The following is a 15,884-nucleotide window of genomic DNA, read 5'->3' as shown; positions in this document are numbered from 1 at the left end:
AAGCGACCAGCTGAAATAGCTGGTCGAGCTCCACAAGGTGGCCGAACAAGCCATGAAGGGCTTCATAGTTCGGCTGTGGCCCGGAGAGGCCCTGCCTGGGAGCTACTTCGGGCTGGTGCGGCGACTGGTGGAGTCCTGTCCAAGGCTCGAGGTCATCAAGCGCTCCGTCTGCATCGAAGGTGCCCGTAGGGACCTTGCCCGTGCAAAGGTGCACTGGGGTAAGCTGGACGGTGAGAAGCTTGTGAGGGATGGGCCACCGCCGGGGAAGGAGCATCGTAAGCCCGAGAACTACTATAAGGATGTTCTTGCGGGTGCTCGCTTGTGGCGGATGAATGTAGCAAGGATGTAATTTTTGAGTGAACTCGCTCGTGTTTATCCTGTGCGCTGAAAACTTGTTCATATGCGCTAAGCACTGCTTATTGAATTTAAAATATTACTTTCTGTGCGGCCGTTTATCAAAAATTGAGAGATGGCCAGTCGTTGGCTTCTGCCCCCGTGCCACTAGTGCTGGGGTGTTCGGGATAAACCTGAGCGCTCTTTTTCCCATAGTTGGGTCCTTCGAGGGAGGCGCTCAGCACAACGAACCAGGCAATCAGACTATAATGCTTGAACACTCTCACTTAGCCATAGAACTCTATAATTTTAAATTTCGGCGAAGCTCCTAGTTCGGAAGACCGAGTTCGGGGCGCTATCCACGCCTTGGCCGGACAAAGCCAGCTCCTCGCTCGAAGCGGCATAAGCCTTTAGGGACTCGAAAAACCTCTAGAACAGCGACCGGTCTCTCGCCACATCATGACAGTCAGTTTTAGCTTTCTCCACTGAGGTGCTTAGCCCAGCTCAACCGGGGCACAATCGCAGTGGTTCTCCTAGTGCTACCTTAGCCGATATAGCGGAACGTAAGGCACCAAAACATAGGAGCCGGGCAAACCCAACTATTGACCCAAATCATGATTCGGAGCCGATGCATATAGTGCTATAAGTTCGGGGTGCCGCACTTGTGAAAGTGTACAGACTTCTCACGTCATATTAATGGGTACTAAAGCCCCTGGCGTATTTTGCTGTACCACAGTGTACGGGTGAAACATTTCATAAACACATATATATGAAAAGATGATAATGCAAAAAATAGACAGGAAGCTATGCATTGTTTATAGAGAGGCTATTTATCAAAGCCGAACAATACAAACAGTGCGGTAAGCAAAATATATTGGACTGTTTGGTATGTCCTGACCAGGGGCAGGCCGCGGAATTGTATTTAAAATAGGTATACCGCTCGTAACAGAGACCACCTGGGAGTTCCATAATGCGGCATGGCTTGTCTACCTCCCTGGATCTTGCATCGTTTGTGCGGCAGTCAAATTGCCGAACAGGTCGTCCAAAGTATGGAGTCCTGAAAGTAAGAAAAAATTAAAAAAAGAGAATCCGGCAGCCCCTTGTACGTTTTAAGCCGTATTTTGGGCATGCCGTTATTGTGCCCCTTCCCTTGTGCCCATGGTATTTCAAGGGCGTAGTTATGTACGCGAGGTACTAGTTTCGCTATGTCGCGAGAGCTGGGGTTGGGGCCGCATTGCTACGCTTGCTCATAGTGTGCCAGGCGGTTCAGCTGTGGGTTACTCCGGGCGTGCTTGGCAGTGTCTGGCTTTTTAATGGCCGGACTAGAGAATTGCCTGAGGAGGCTACTTTGCACTTCCGCTGCGAGAGCCGCTGTGTGCTCCTCCGTACGGAGGGAGCGTTCGGTGTTTCCGTTGACCGTGATTACTCCTCGAGGGCCTGGCATCTTGAGCTTGAGATATGCGTAGTGCGGCACCGCATTGAACTTTGCAAATGTGGTTCGTCCGAGCAGGGCGTGATAGCCACTGGGAAATGGGACTATATCGAAGATTAACTCTTCGCTTTGGAAGTTATCCGGGGATCCGAAGACCACGTCAAGTGTTATTGAGCCTGTACAGTTGGCTTCTACACCGGGTATAACGCCTTTAAAGGTCGTTTTTGTGGGCTTAATCCTTGAGGGATCTATGCCCATTTTCCGCACTGTATCCTGATAAAGCAGGTTCAGGCTACTGCCGCCGTCCATGAGGACTCTTGTGAGATGAAATCCGTCGATGATTGGGTCGAGAACCAATGCGGCAAAGCCGCCATGACGGATGCTAGTGGGATGGTCCCTTCGATCGAAAGTGATCGGGCAGGAGGACCATGGGTTGAACTTTGGGGTGACTGGCTCCATCGCGTATACGTCCGGTAACGCACGCTTCCGCTCCCTCTTGGGAATGTGGGTTGCGTATATCATGTTCACCGTCCGCACTTGTGGGGAAAGCCCTTCTGTCCATTGTTGTTTGGCGGCTTGGGCTCCTCCTCGTCGTCGCTGTGCAGCCCCTTGTCTTTGTGTTTGGCTCTTAACTTGCCTGCCTGCTTGAACACCCAACAATCTCTGTTAGTGTGATTGGCTGGCCTTTCGGGGGTGCCATGTATCTGGCACAAGCGGTCGAGTATTCAGTCCAAACTTGACGGGCCCTAAGTATTCTTTTTGAATGGCTTTTTTCGCTGACCGGATTTATAGCCTTTGAATCCGGCATTGACTGTCGTGTCTTCATTGCTGTCGCTGCTAACGCGGCGTTTTTGCTTATTCCGATGTGTCCTGCCACTTTTGTCCTTGGTATCCGAATTACCAGGGTTCTTTGATAAGTTGTTACTACGAGCTAGCCAGCTGTCTTCTCCCGCACAAAAGCGGGTCATGAGTGTCGTGAGGGCTGCCATAGATTTCGGCTTTTCCTGTCCCAGGTGCCGGGCAAGCCACTCGTCGCGAATGTTATGCTTGAAGGCTGCTAGGGCCTCTGCATCCGGACAGTCGACTATCTGGTTTTTCTTTGTTAGGAACCGTGTCCAGAATTGTCTGGCCGATTCCTCTGGCTGCTGAATTATGTGGCTTAAGTCGTCGGCATCCGGTGGTCGCACGTAAGTGCCCTGGAAGTTGTCGAGGAATGCGGCTTCCAGGTCCTCCCAAGAACCGATTGAGTCTGCTGGCAAGCTGTTAAGCCAATGCCAGGCCGGTCTTTTAAGTTTGAGCGGGAGGTATTTGATGGCGTGTAGATCATCGCCGCGTGCCATGTGGATGTGAAGGAGATAATCCTCGATCCATACCGTCGGGTCTGTTGTGCCATCGTATGATTCGATGTTTATGGGTTTGAAACCCTCTGGGATTTTATGCTCCATTACTTCATTCGTGAAGCATAGCGGGTGTGCGGCGCCTCTGTACTGGGCTATATCACGACGTAGCTCGGAAGAGCTATGTCTGTTGTGTTCGACCTGGCCGGATTTGTTGTATCCGGAGTAACGATCATCGTCACGTGCCGTAGGGCGCCTGCGTGATCCGTAGATCGATCTTGTTTGTCTTGCTTTGTCTTCCAGTACGTCTCGCAGGTCTGGCGCATTTTCTCGTGCCTTAGTTGAGTGGCGTCGGGGCATGGCTTGGGTGGAGGGTCGAGAGACCTCTCTGTCGCGGTCGCGAGGTGGCCGGTCTGCCATGTCATGCGCTGGTGATGTAGGTGCTTCCTCCTCTGATTGGGGTAGCGGCCTACGCTTTGGGTAACTCTTGGAGGGGCGTTCGAGTTCATACTCTTCGGCCGCAAGGACTTTAGTCCATCTGTCACCTAGCAAATCTTGGGCAGCTCTAAGCTGCTACTGCTTTTTCTTGAGGCTGCTTGCCGTGGCTAAAAGCCTGCGTCTAAAACGCTCTTGTTCGGCGGGGTCTGATGGTTTGACGAATTCGTCGTCATCGAGGCTTGCCTCGTCTTCGGAGGGAGGCATATAGTTATCATCCTCAACCTCTTGGTCTGCCGATCTCTCATGAGGGCTGGCTTCTCCATCTTCTTGTGCCGAATCTTGCTGGGGCGGGTGTTCTTCGGCGCTGTCCGGGGTAGTATTATCTCCCGTGCCGGAATCACCGTTTTTGCTTTGGCGGGATTTAGAACGGCGGCGCTGACGCCGACGCTTTGGCTGTTTCTTGGGGGTGTCCTCCCCCACTGTTCCATCGCCATCTCCATCTTTCGGAGTATCCACCATATATATGTCATATGACGAGGTGGCCTTCCAGCGCCCTACAGGTGCTGGCTCCTGTTCGTCTCCTACATTGTCGTCCATACCGTCGATGTCTTCGGAGCCGAAGTCAAGCATGTCGGTTAAATCGTCGACAGTGGCTACAAAGTGGGTGGTGGGTGGGCTTTGAATTTCTTCATCGTTCGTATCCCATCCTTGCTGACCGTAATCCGGCCAGGGCTCTCCTGATAAAGAGAGAGACTTAAGAGAATTCAGGATGATGCCAAAAGGCGAGTGCTGAAAGATGTCTGCGGCGGTGAACTCCATTATCGGCGCCCAATCGGATTCGATTGGCAGGGGCGCGGGGGGTTCGGAATCCGGGGAGGAGTCCGGATCCTCGGAGTCACGGACCATGCAGAGGGCGGGGCTAGTGTTCGGCTCGATCGCCTTTAAGATCGCAGCCCCTGAGGTGGCGTCCAATCGCTCGTCCTCCATTGGCGCAATAGGCTCCGAGTTAGAGGTCGGAACCGATGCGTGTGCGGCCTCCAGAACACTACCCGGAGGCAGAGCTAGATCATGCCCCTCGAGATAGTGCGGCGCGCTTGGCTGTGGCTCGAACCCATCGAAGATCAAGTCTCCGCGGATGTCAGCCGTGTAGTTTAAGCTTCCAAACCTGACTTGATGGACAGGGGCGTAGCTTTCGATCTGCTCCAAGTGGCCAAGAGAATTGGCCCGCAGAGCGAAGCCACCGAAGACGAAGATCTGTCCGGGGAGAAAGGTCTCACCCTGGACCGCATCGTTGTTGATGATCAAAGGAGCCATCGAGCCTAAAGGCGACGACATAGAGGAACTCTCAATGAAAGCACCAATGTCGGTGTCAAAACCGGCGGATCTCGGGTAGGGGGTCCCGAACTGTGCGTCTAGGCCGGATGGTAACAGGAGACAGGGAACACGATGTTTTACCCAGGTTCGGGCCCTCTTAATGGAGGTAAAACCCTACGTCCTGCTTGATTAATATTGATGATATGGGTAGTACAAGAGTAGATCTACCACGAGATCAAGGAGGCTAAACCCTAGAAGCTAGCCTATGGTATGATTGTTGTCTATGGAGTTGATGAAGTTGTCCTACGGACTAAACCCTCTAGTTTATATAGACACCGGATAGGGTTAGGGTTACATAGAGTCGGTTACAATGGTAGGAGATCTTGAATATCCGCATCGCCAAGCTTGCCCTCCACGCCAAGGAAAGTCCCATCCGGACACGGGACGAAGTCTTCAATCTTGTATCTTCATAATCCTGGAGTCCGGCTGAAGGTATAGTCCGGCTACCCGAACACCCCCTAATCCAGGACTCTCTCACCAGGCTTTAATGACGACGAGTCCGGCGTGCATATTGTCTTCGGCATTGCAAGGCGGGTTCCTCCTCCAAGTACTTCATAGAAGATTTTGAACACAAAGATAGTGTCCGGCTCTGCAAAATAAGTTTCCGCATATTGCCATAGAGAGAATAATATTTACACAAATCTAATCTGCTGACGTATTCCATAGTGTGACATCACACCATGGCCAAGCTTTTATTCGAACCGTTTTACTGTCCCATCTCAGCGCGTTATGCGAGACGGTTTCCTTGGCACGTCTTGTTAAAGAAGAGATCGTGTCCCCCTATTCCGGGATTCTCATCAATACAGGCGTGGGTAACCCAACCGCGCCATTGATTACGGTGCTTGGGAGATAAACGAGTTTTACCAGGCTGGTGGGGACATGTAGTTGCGTCCACCCATATAAGGGGATAAGGATCCACCTTTTCACCTACGCCTTCTTCCTCCTTCGCCTATCCATTCTTGCGCACTCGAGCTCCAGCGCCCAAGTCCGCACTCCCCGCCTCAACCTTCTCCAGCCATGTCCGGAGCGGGAGGCAAGTGGATGGTCTCCTCCGTCACGGAGGGACACATCAAAAAGCTGAGGAAGGCCGGATACCTGTCTAACGACATCGCGTACCAGCTTCCCGAAAAGGGGCAGCTCATCCCCACCCCTAGGCCCCATGAGAGGGTGGTGTTCCTCCCCCACTTCCTCCGCGGACTGGGCTTCCCTCTCCACCCATTTGTCCGGGGGCTCATGTTCTACTACGGCCTGGATTTCCATGATCTGGCCCCGAACTTTGTCCTCAATATCTCGGCGTTTATCGTCGTGTGCGAGGCTTTCCTCCGCATCCGCCCCCATTTCGGCCTATGGCTCAAGACTTTCAACGTCAAGCCGAAGGTGGTGCGCGGCAACCAGGTGGAGTGCGGAGGCTCCATGGTGGGCAAGATGGCCAATGTCCTATGGCTCGAGGGCTCCTTTGTGGAGACCCTGAAGGGGTGGCAATCGGGGTGGTTTTACATCACCGAGCCGCGCGACACCGAATGGGTCGCACCCCCCGAGTTTCGATCCGGACCCCCTACGCGGCTCACCTCCTGGAAGGAGACGGGCCTGTCGTGGGGTAAAAAAGGAGAGCTAACCGGAATCCAAATATGCGTCAAAACCCTGGTGGACAAGAAGCTCAAACTTGTCAACATAGTCCAGGTTATGCTCACCCGCTTGATCCTCCCGTGCCAACAATGGGCTTTGAACTTGTGGGAGTTCGACCCGGCGTGACACCAAACTCTGAGCAGGCTCTTCGACACGATGTACGAAGATGCCTGGAAGGTGCTTTTCAAGGGCGCTGAGGCTCCCGCATCCGCTACTGAGGATCGCGGATTCAGTGCGCAGTGTCACGCTCTTGCGGTAAGCTGTTTTTTCCTTTTACAGGGTATTAGTTTTTCATAGTTTGACTCCATGCGGGATCTAAGCTCCCTTTCCTTTGACAGGATTGGTAGGTGACGTCCGGACAGATCAACTGTCCGACTCCTTTGCCCGAAGGCCCAGCGGACGCTCGCTTGGCGAGGCTGCTGGTTCCGGCACCCTATGTGGTGCCGGAGAAGAAGGTCAAGAAGAAGGCCACGGGGACTCGAAAGAGTGCCCGACGCCCGGAGGTGTCGGATTCATCATCCGACGAATCCAAGAAGGGGAAAACCCTTCCTCCAGACTATTCCACCGACGCCGACGACGGCGGAGAGGAGTGGGCGCCCAGGGTCAAGCCCCTGGCCAAATCGTAAGTATCTGCATACCAGAGTAATTCATAGTATTCGTTTACTGCACAGCTTTCCCTTATGTCGAATATGTTTATGCAGCCCACCCAAAGACCGGCTCGACGCGTCGTCGAGCGGCTCACTGGACTCGTCGGATGTGAACTCGCTTCTGACGTCTTCCTCCCCCCGCCCTACGGACGACACCGAAGTGTTGTCCCAACAGGTTCCAAGCCGGGAGGAGGTGGTCCTGGAGGCGCCGCAAGGCGACCTCCCGGACTCCAGGAGTAAAGGGGATGAAACCCCCCAGGGCTCCAAGTCCGGCTCTAGGCCGGACACTGCTCCGGAACCTTCAAAGGTTCCAGAGTCCGGTGAGCGACCTCCTTCCAAGAGGAGCCAGCCCACTGTGCCGGCGACCCCCGTCCAACCGGAGGCGTCGGACAATCTGTTGGAGGCGCTCCAAGGCGCCTTCATTGACGAGGGGCACCACACTATTATGAGTGCGGTGATCCAGAAGGTTCAGTCCGCCAAGAGCAGACTGACTGAAGCTTGTACTAGCCTTTTAACAGGCTTTGAGGTAAGTAAAAAATGTGTAAATAATATTACCGCATAGACAATAGCCCCTGATGCTCTGTTTGGCGTTCGGGAAGAAAAGCCGAATAGAGGATCAAATAAAATTCGCAGGAGTCTAACAAAAAGGAGTCAATATGCGTATGCAGGCTTCTCTGCTTGCGTCCGCCGCACTGACTGCGGAAGCAGACACGCTAAAGCAGAACCTCGAGCGGTCCGAGCAAGAGCTCGGGCGTGCCAAGAAGCAGCTCGAGGACAATGAAGGTAAGAAATACCTTGTTTAAATATATATATAAAAAGGTGCAATTGCAAAAAATGACAGGATTATCGTGGCTATTGTAGGGGCCACGTCTGAAGTGGCGACCCTTAAGCAAGCGCTGGTCGAGGCTGAGAAGAGGGCGGCCTCGGAGCGCACCGAGTGGGAGAAGTATGAGGCCGAGGTTGGCAAGGTGCGGCAAGAGCTCCAGGCTCTCGTGGAAAAACATGAGAGTTTGGAGCTTGACTCGAAGACGCGAGCGTCCGAGCTCACGGTGGCTATTGAAAATGCCAAGTCTGCCAAGGCCGAATCCCAGAAGACCCTCCAGGAGTTGGATGAGGTGAAGAAGATAGCGGCGGGTAAGGCATTCTTTATGCAAAGCAAACACATAAACGTGAGTTACTTGTTACTTACCCGAATCCAGAGCTCTCCAGGAGCGTTCGTAGAACTTCCCCGGAGTGTGTCCGATGCCGCCGCATTCTATCGAGCCGAGGAGGGCAGCTCGACGGAGAAGGTGTTCTGGTCTCAGTACGCTAAGGCAGGACACCCCGTGTCCCTGAGCGACCAGCTGAAGCAACTGGTCGAGCTCCACAAGGCGGCCGAACAAGGGCCTCATTGTTCGGCTGTGGCCTGGAGGGGCTCTGCCTGGGAGCTATTTCGGGCTGGTGCGGCGGCTGGTGGAGGTCTGTCCAAGGCTCGAAGTCATCAAGCGCTCCTTCTGCATTGAGGGTGCCCGTAGGGCCCTTGCCCGTGCTAAGGTGCACTGGGGCAAGCTGGATGCTGAGAAGCTTGTGAAGGACAGGCCACCGCCGGGGAAAGAGCATCGCAAGCCCGAGAATTACTATAAGGATGTTCTGAACGGTGCCTGCCTTATGGCGGATGAATGTTCTAGGGATGTAATTTTTGAGTGAAACTTGCTCGTTTTGTCCTGTGCGCTGAAAGCTTGTTTATATGCGCTAAGCAATGCTGTTGGAATTTAATATATTACCTCCTGTGCGGCTGTTTATCAATTCTGAGAGATGGCGAGTCGTCGGCTTCTGCCCCCGTGCCGCTAGTGCTAGGGTGTTCGGGGATAAACCCGAGCGCTCTTTTTCCCATGTTTGGGTCCTTTGAGGGAGGCGCTCAGCCCAACGAACAAGGCAATCGGACTATAATGCGTGAACACTCTCACTTAGACATAGAATTCTATAATTTTAAATTTCGGCGAAGCCCCTGGTATTCGGAAGACCGAGTTCGGGGCGCTATCCACGCCTTGGCCGGACAGAGCCGACTCCTCGCCCTAAGCGGCATAAGTCTTTAGGGACTCGAAAAAACCTCTCGAACAGCGACCAGCTCTCGCTTCATCATGACGATCAGTTTTAGCTTTCTCCACTGAGGTGCTCGACCCAGCTCAACTGGGGCACAATCGCAGTGGTTCTCCTAGTGCTACCTTAGCCGATATAGCAGAACGTAAGGCACCAAAACATAGGAGCCGGGCAAACCCAACTATTGACCCAAGACATGATTCGGAGCCGATGCATATAATGCTATAAGTTCAGGGTGCCGCACTTGTTAAAGTGTTCGGACTTCGCACACCATAATGAGGGGTACTAAAGCCCCTGGCATATTTTGGCCGTACCAACGTGTACGGGTGCAACATGTCGTTAAGGAACATATATAAAGAAAAAAGGTAATGCAAAAATAGACGAAAGCTATGCATTGTTTATTTAAAAAGGGGTGCGATTAAGGCAGAACGGTACAAGTAATGCGATAAGTGGAAGGTTGGACTAGTTAACATGCCCGTTCCAAGGGCAAGCTGCGGAATAGTATGCGGAACGGGTATACTGCTCGTGATAGAGACCACCTGGGAGTTCCGTAATGCGGCGTGGCTTGTCTGCTTCCCTGGTTCTTGCATCGTTTGTGCGGCAATTGAACTGCCGAACAGGCCTTCCGAAGGATGGAGTCCTGAAAGTAAAAGAAGATTAAAAAGTCAGCAGCCCCTTGGACGGTTTAAGCCGTGTTTTGGGCGTGCCGTGATGGTGCCCCTCCCCCTGTGCCCATGGTATCTCTAGAGTGTAGTTATGTACGCGAAGTACTGGCGTCGCTTTTTTGCGAGGGTTGGGGTTGGGGCCGCATTGCTACGCCTGCTCGGATCGTGCCAGGCGGTCTTGTTGTAGGTTACTCCGGGCGCGCTTGACGGTGTCCGGTCGTTTAGTGGCCGGACTGGAGAACTGCCTGGAGAGGCTGCTTTGTACTTCCGCTGCAAGGGCCGCCGTGTGCTCCTCCGTTCGGAGGGAGCGTTCGGTGTTCCCATTGACTGTAATTACTCCTCGAGGGCCTGGCATCTTGAGCTTAAGGTATGCGTAATGCGGTACCGCATTGAACTTAGCGAATGCGGTTCGCCCGAGCAGTGCGTGATAACCACTGCGAAACGGGACTATGTCGAAGATTAACTCCTCACTTCGGAAATTATCCGGAGATCCGAAGACCACTTCAAGTGTGACTGAGCCTGTACAGTTGGCCTCTACACCTGGTATTATGCCTTTAAAGGTCGTTTTGGTGGGCTTAATCCTTGAGGGATCTATGCCCATTTTCCGCACTGTATCCTGGTAAAGCAGGTTCAGGCTGCTGCCACCGTCCATAAGGACTCTAGTGAGATGAAATCCGTCAATAATTGGGTCTAGAACCAATGCGGCGAATCCGCCATGATGGATGCTAGTGGGATGGTCCCTTCGATCAAAGGTGATCGGGCAGGAGGACCATGGGTTGAACTTTGGGGCGCCTGGCTCTACCGCGTATACGTCCCTTAACGCGCGCTTCCGCTCCCTTTTGGGGACGTGGGATGCGTATATCATGTTCACCGTCCGCACTTGTGGGGGAAAACCCTTCTGTCCACTGTTGTTCGGTGGCCGGGGCTCCTCGTCGTCATCGCTATGCAGCCCCTTGTCTTCATTTTCGGCGTTTAACTTGCCTGCCTGCTTGAACACCCAACAATCCCTGTTGGTGTGATTGGCCGGCTTTTCGGGGGTGCCATGTATCTGGCACGAGTGGTCGAGTATTCAGTACAAACTGGACGGGCCCCTAGGATTCCTTTTAAATGGCTTTTTCCGCTGACCGAATTTAGAGCCTCTGAATCCGGCCCTAACTGCCGTATCCTCAGCATTGTCGCCGTTAATGCGGCGCTTCTGCTTGTTGCGACGCGACCTGCCACTACTGTCCCTGGTGTCCGAGTTACCGGGGTTCTTGGTCATATTGTTGCTACGAGCAAGCCAGCTGTCTTCTCCTGCGCAGAAGCGGGTCATGAGTGTCGTGAGTGCTGCCATAGATTTCGGCTTTTCCTGACCAAGGTGCCGGGCCAGCCACTCGTCACGGATATTGTGCTTGAAGGCTGCTAGGGCCTCAGCGTCCGGACAGTCGACTATTTGATTTTTCTTTGTTAGGAACCGTGTCCAGAATTGCCTGGCCGATTCCTCTGGCTGCTGAATTACGTGACTTAGGTCATCGGCGTCTGGGGGTCGCACATAAGTGCCCTGGAAATTGTCGAGGAATGCGTCTTCCAGGTCCTCCCAACAACTGATTGATCCTGTTGGCAAGCTGTTAAGCCAATGCCGAGCTGGTCCTTTAAGCTTGAGTGGGAGGTATTTGATGGCGTGGAAATCATTGCCACGGGCCATGTGGATATGAAGGAGATAATCCTCGATCCATACCGCAGGATCTGTTGTGCCATCATATGATTCGATGTTTACGGCTTTGAAACCCTCAGGGATTTGATGATCCATTATTTCGTCTGTAAAGCAGAGTGGGTGTGCGGCGCCTCTGTACTGGGCTATATCATGACGTAGCTCCAATGAGCCTTGTCTACTGTGTTTGGCCCCGCCGAATTTGTGGCCGGCGTGACGGTTACCGTCTCGAGCCGTGGGGCGCCCACGCGATCCGTAGATCGATCTTCTTTGCCTTGCCTTGTCCTCCAACATGTCTCATAAGTCCGGTGCATATTCCCGTGACTTGGTACGGGGTGTGGCTTGAGTGGAGGGCCGAGAGGCCTCTCTGTCGCGACCACGAGGTGGCCGGTCGGCCGCATCAAGTGCTTCCTCCTCTAATCGGGGTAGCAACCTGCGCTTTGGGTAGCTCTTGGAGGGGCGTTCGAGTTTATGCTCTTCGGCCGCAAGGACTTCAGTCCATCTGTCGACCAGCAAATCTTGATCAGCTCTAAGTCGTTGCTGTTTTTTCTTGAGGCTTCTTGCCGTGGCCATAAGCCTGCGTTGAAAATGCTCTTGCTCGACGGGATCCTCTGGCACGACGAATTCATCGTCATCGAGGCTTGCCTCGTCTTCGGAGGGAGGCATATAATTATCGTCCTCGACCTTCCTGTCTGCCTCTCTCTCATGTGGGCTGATTTCTCCATCCTCCTGTGCTAAATCTTGCTAGAGAGGGTTTTCTTCGGCGCTTTCCGGAGTATTATTATCTCCTGTGCTGGAATCACCTTGTTTGTTTTGGCGGGATTTTGAGCGGCGCCGCTGACGGCGCTTAGGCTGTTTCTTGGAGGGGTCATCCTCCGCTGTTCCATCGCCATCTCCCTGTTTTGGGGTGTCCACCATGTATATGTCATACGACGAGGTGGCTTTCCAAGGCCTAGTAGGCGCTGGTTCTTCATCATCTCCTTCATCGGCGTCCATACCGTCGATGTCTTTAGAGTCGAAGTCGAGCATGTCGGTTAAGTCGTCGACAGTGGCTACGAAGTGGGTGGTGGGTGGGCTTTGAATTTCTTCATCGTCCGTACCCCAACCTTGCTGACCGTAGTCCGGCCAGGGCTCTCCTGATAAAGAGAGAGACTTCAGTGACTTCAGGATATCGCCGGGAGGCGAGTGCTGAAAGATGTCCACGGCAGTGAACTCCATGATCGGCGCCCAATCGGATTCGATCGGCAGGGGCGCGGAGGGTTCGGAGTCCGGCTCCTTGGAGTCATGGGTCTCGCAGAGTACGGGGCTGGTGTTCGGCTCAATCGCCGTTAGGGTCGCAGCCCCCGAGGTGGCGTCCAACCACCCATCCTCGATCGACACAGTTGGCTCCGAATTAGGGATCAGAGCTGACGTGGGTGCGGCCTCCAGGGCACTGTTCGGCGGTAGAGATAAATCATGCTCGTCGTGACAGAGCGGCGCGCTCGGCAGTGGCTCGAATCCATCGAAGATCAAGTCTCTGCGGACGTCAGCCGTGTAGTTTAAACTTCCAAATCTGACCTGACGGCCAGGGGCGTAGCTTTCGATCTGCTCCAGACGGCCAAGCGAATTGGCCCGCAGTGCGAAGCCGCCGAAGACGAAGATCTGTCCGGGGAGGAAGGTCTCACCCTGGACTGCATCCCTTTTGATGATCGTAGGAGCCATCGATCCTGACGGCGATGACACAGAGGAACTCTCAATGAAAGCACCAATGTCGGTGTCAAAACCGACGGATCTCGGGTAGGGGGTCCCGAACTGTGCGTCTAGGCCGGATAGTAACAGGAGGCAAGGGACACGAAGCTTTACCCAGGTTCGGGCCCTCTCGATGGAGGTAAAACCCTACGTCCTGCTTGATTAATATTGATGATATGGGTAGTACAAGAGTAGATCTACCACGAGATCGAGGAGGCTAAACCCTAGAAGCTAACCTATGGTATGGTTGTTGATGTGTACGTTGTCCTACGAACTAAAACCCTCCGGTTTATATAGACACCGGATAGGGTTAGGGTTACATAGAGTCGGTTACAATGGTAGGAGATCTACATATCCGTATCGCCAAGCTTGCCTTCCACGCCAATGAAAGTCCCTTCCGGACATGGGACGAAGTCTTCAATCTTGTGTCTTCATAGTCCAAGAGTCCGGCTGAAGGTATAGTCCGGCCATCTGGACACCCCCTAATCCAGGACTCCCTCAAAGACTATGTGGCAGTTGAGGAAGAAGAAGCCACTTCCAAGAAGAAAGTGGTTAAAAAGGAATATAGCACTGCTGCTACAACTAAGCCAGGTCTGAAGACCAAGAGGCCAGCAGGAAGACAGCCAATGTCTAAAGCCAGAGCATCTACTCAAGAGACTTTGGGATCTGCACCCAAAGAGCAGTTTGTGGCAGAAAAGAAAAGGAAAGAGAGGGTCAAGAAGACCACTGCCCGAGTGCTTGGGAGATCTTCAATCATGAAAGACTCTGAAGAAGAGGAAGAGGAAGAGGATGCTGCACCAGCACCTAAGGCACAGAAACTTATGGGAGATGCCATAAGATCAGGGGCTGCTTCATCTAAGCCCAAAGAAGCTCCCAAGCCAGCTGCTCCAAAACCCAAAACTGCACCAAAGAGGAGTATATGACAGTTTCAAGGCTTGTGGAGTTGATGAGTTTGTGGCTCAGAAGCTCACAAAGTGGAATGATGAGCTTATCATGTAGTTCTACTCCACAGCTCACTTCTACCCAGATGGCAAGATAGTCTGGATGTCTGAAGGCACTAGATACCAGTCAACAGTAGCAGAACGGGCTCAATTGATCAATGCTCTTGAGGAGAATGAAGATGACTTGGATGTCTATGCCAAGAAGAAGAAGGACCACAACTCCATGTCTAGCATGTACAAGGAGATTCCTGATGCAGATCTTGAGACTCACCAGTTTGGATCAGTGAAACACCTGCTGTCAGGACTGCCTACTATCAATTGGATCCCCAGGCACACTCTTCTGCCCAAGTCTGGTGATCACAGAATGATCAGAGGCCACTCCATCAATCTTCTACATATATTTGATGTGCCACAAAAGTTCAAGGTCATGAGTCTTATAGTTGAAACTATCAAGAGGACAGCTGCTGACCAAAAGAGAAGCTGTGGGTATGCACCACAGATCCAGGAGTTGATTAACTCCAAGATGGGCACTGGCACATACTTGTTGGACAAGGAGCACATGCCTATCTATCCAGACTTTGAGGACAACCAAGTGGTTATGAATGAGGATGAACCATCTTCTGTGCACATTCAAGTAAAGAGGGAGAAGGCAAAGGCTGAGAAAGCTGCAAAGATGCCAACCATGGAAGAGGCATCTCAGTATCTTCTGAAGAGCAAGCAAGATCAGCTTGGCTACTTGATTGCATCCACTCTAAGGATTGAGAAAGGGCTGGCCACCCTGACTCAAAACCAGGAGAGCTTGTAAAGGATCGTGGAGCAGAAGTTCTATGATATGGATGTGAAGGTAACTGAGATCCAGTCTGTTGTGGAGCAACTTCAGGACGATATGCAGGAGAGGAAGGGCAAGACAACCACTGATGCATTTGCAAGAGTGCCTAGAGCTCAGAGGTCAACTGCAGTGCTAGTAACAGACACCAGAGCCACTTCATCTGCACCAGCTACAACTTCAGTGCCACCAGCTCCAGCACCTACTCCACCAGCTCCATCTACATCGACTGAAGCCTTCATTCTTGGAGTTCTTCGGACACCACCACCTGAAGACCAAGCCCGAGAGACGATTTAGTGCTATTTATTTTCTATGAAATTTTTGCTAACTTGTTGCCAAAGGGGGAGAAAAATGTATAGATCATAGGCTTCGAGAGAGAGTGTTGCTTTTTATTCTCTCTTGCTTTGGTGGTTGAACTTTATTTGCTTGATTGAGATACTTTCTGTCTGTGTGATACTTGGATGATCATGTGTGTTTGATCACATGCTACATTAATGCTTGTTGGATGACATTATCATTTTATCCCTATATGATCATTCACTTTGCTTGGTGATGAGTGCATGTATTTAATTATTATCATTTTGAGCGCTCCACCAAGATGTATGTGACATGGAAGAGTAACCCATGAGCCTAACTCTCTGTGCATTTGCAGTCCAAAGCAAATCATAAACTATCCACAAATTTAGGGGGAGCTCTTGCTTTTCACATACTTCTCAAAGCGACAATGTTTTTCACTCTTATTATCATTCGTCGAAGCCTTGATCTATA

General features: G+C 52.4%; 1 pseudogene; it reads right to left on the bottom strand.

The window, feature by feature from the left end:
• The window catches only part of LOC147978395 (uncharacterized), a 48,664-nt pseudogene that overhangs the window by 10,554 nt on the left and 22,226 nt on the right, over positions 1 to 15,884 (bottom strand).

The sequence above is a fragment of the Triticum urartu genome, chromosome 3A, assembly GCF_056163025.1.
Source record: "Triticum urartu cultivar PI428250 chromosome 3A, HENAU_Tu73, whole genome shotgun sequence".
Lineage (NCBI taxonomy): Eukaryota > Viridiplantae > Streptophyta > Magnoliopsida > Poales > Poaceae > Triticum > Triticum urartu.
This window is presented reverse-complemented; position numbering and strand designations above follow the sequence as displayed.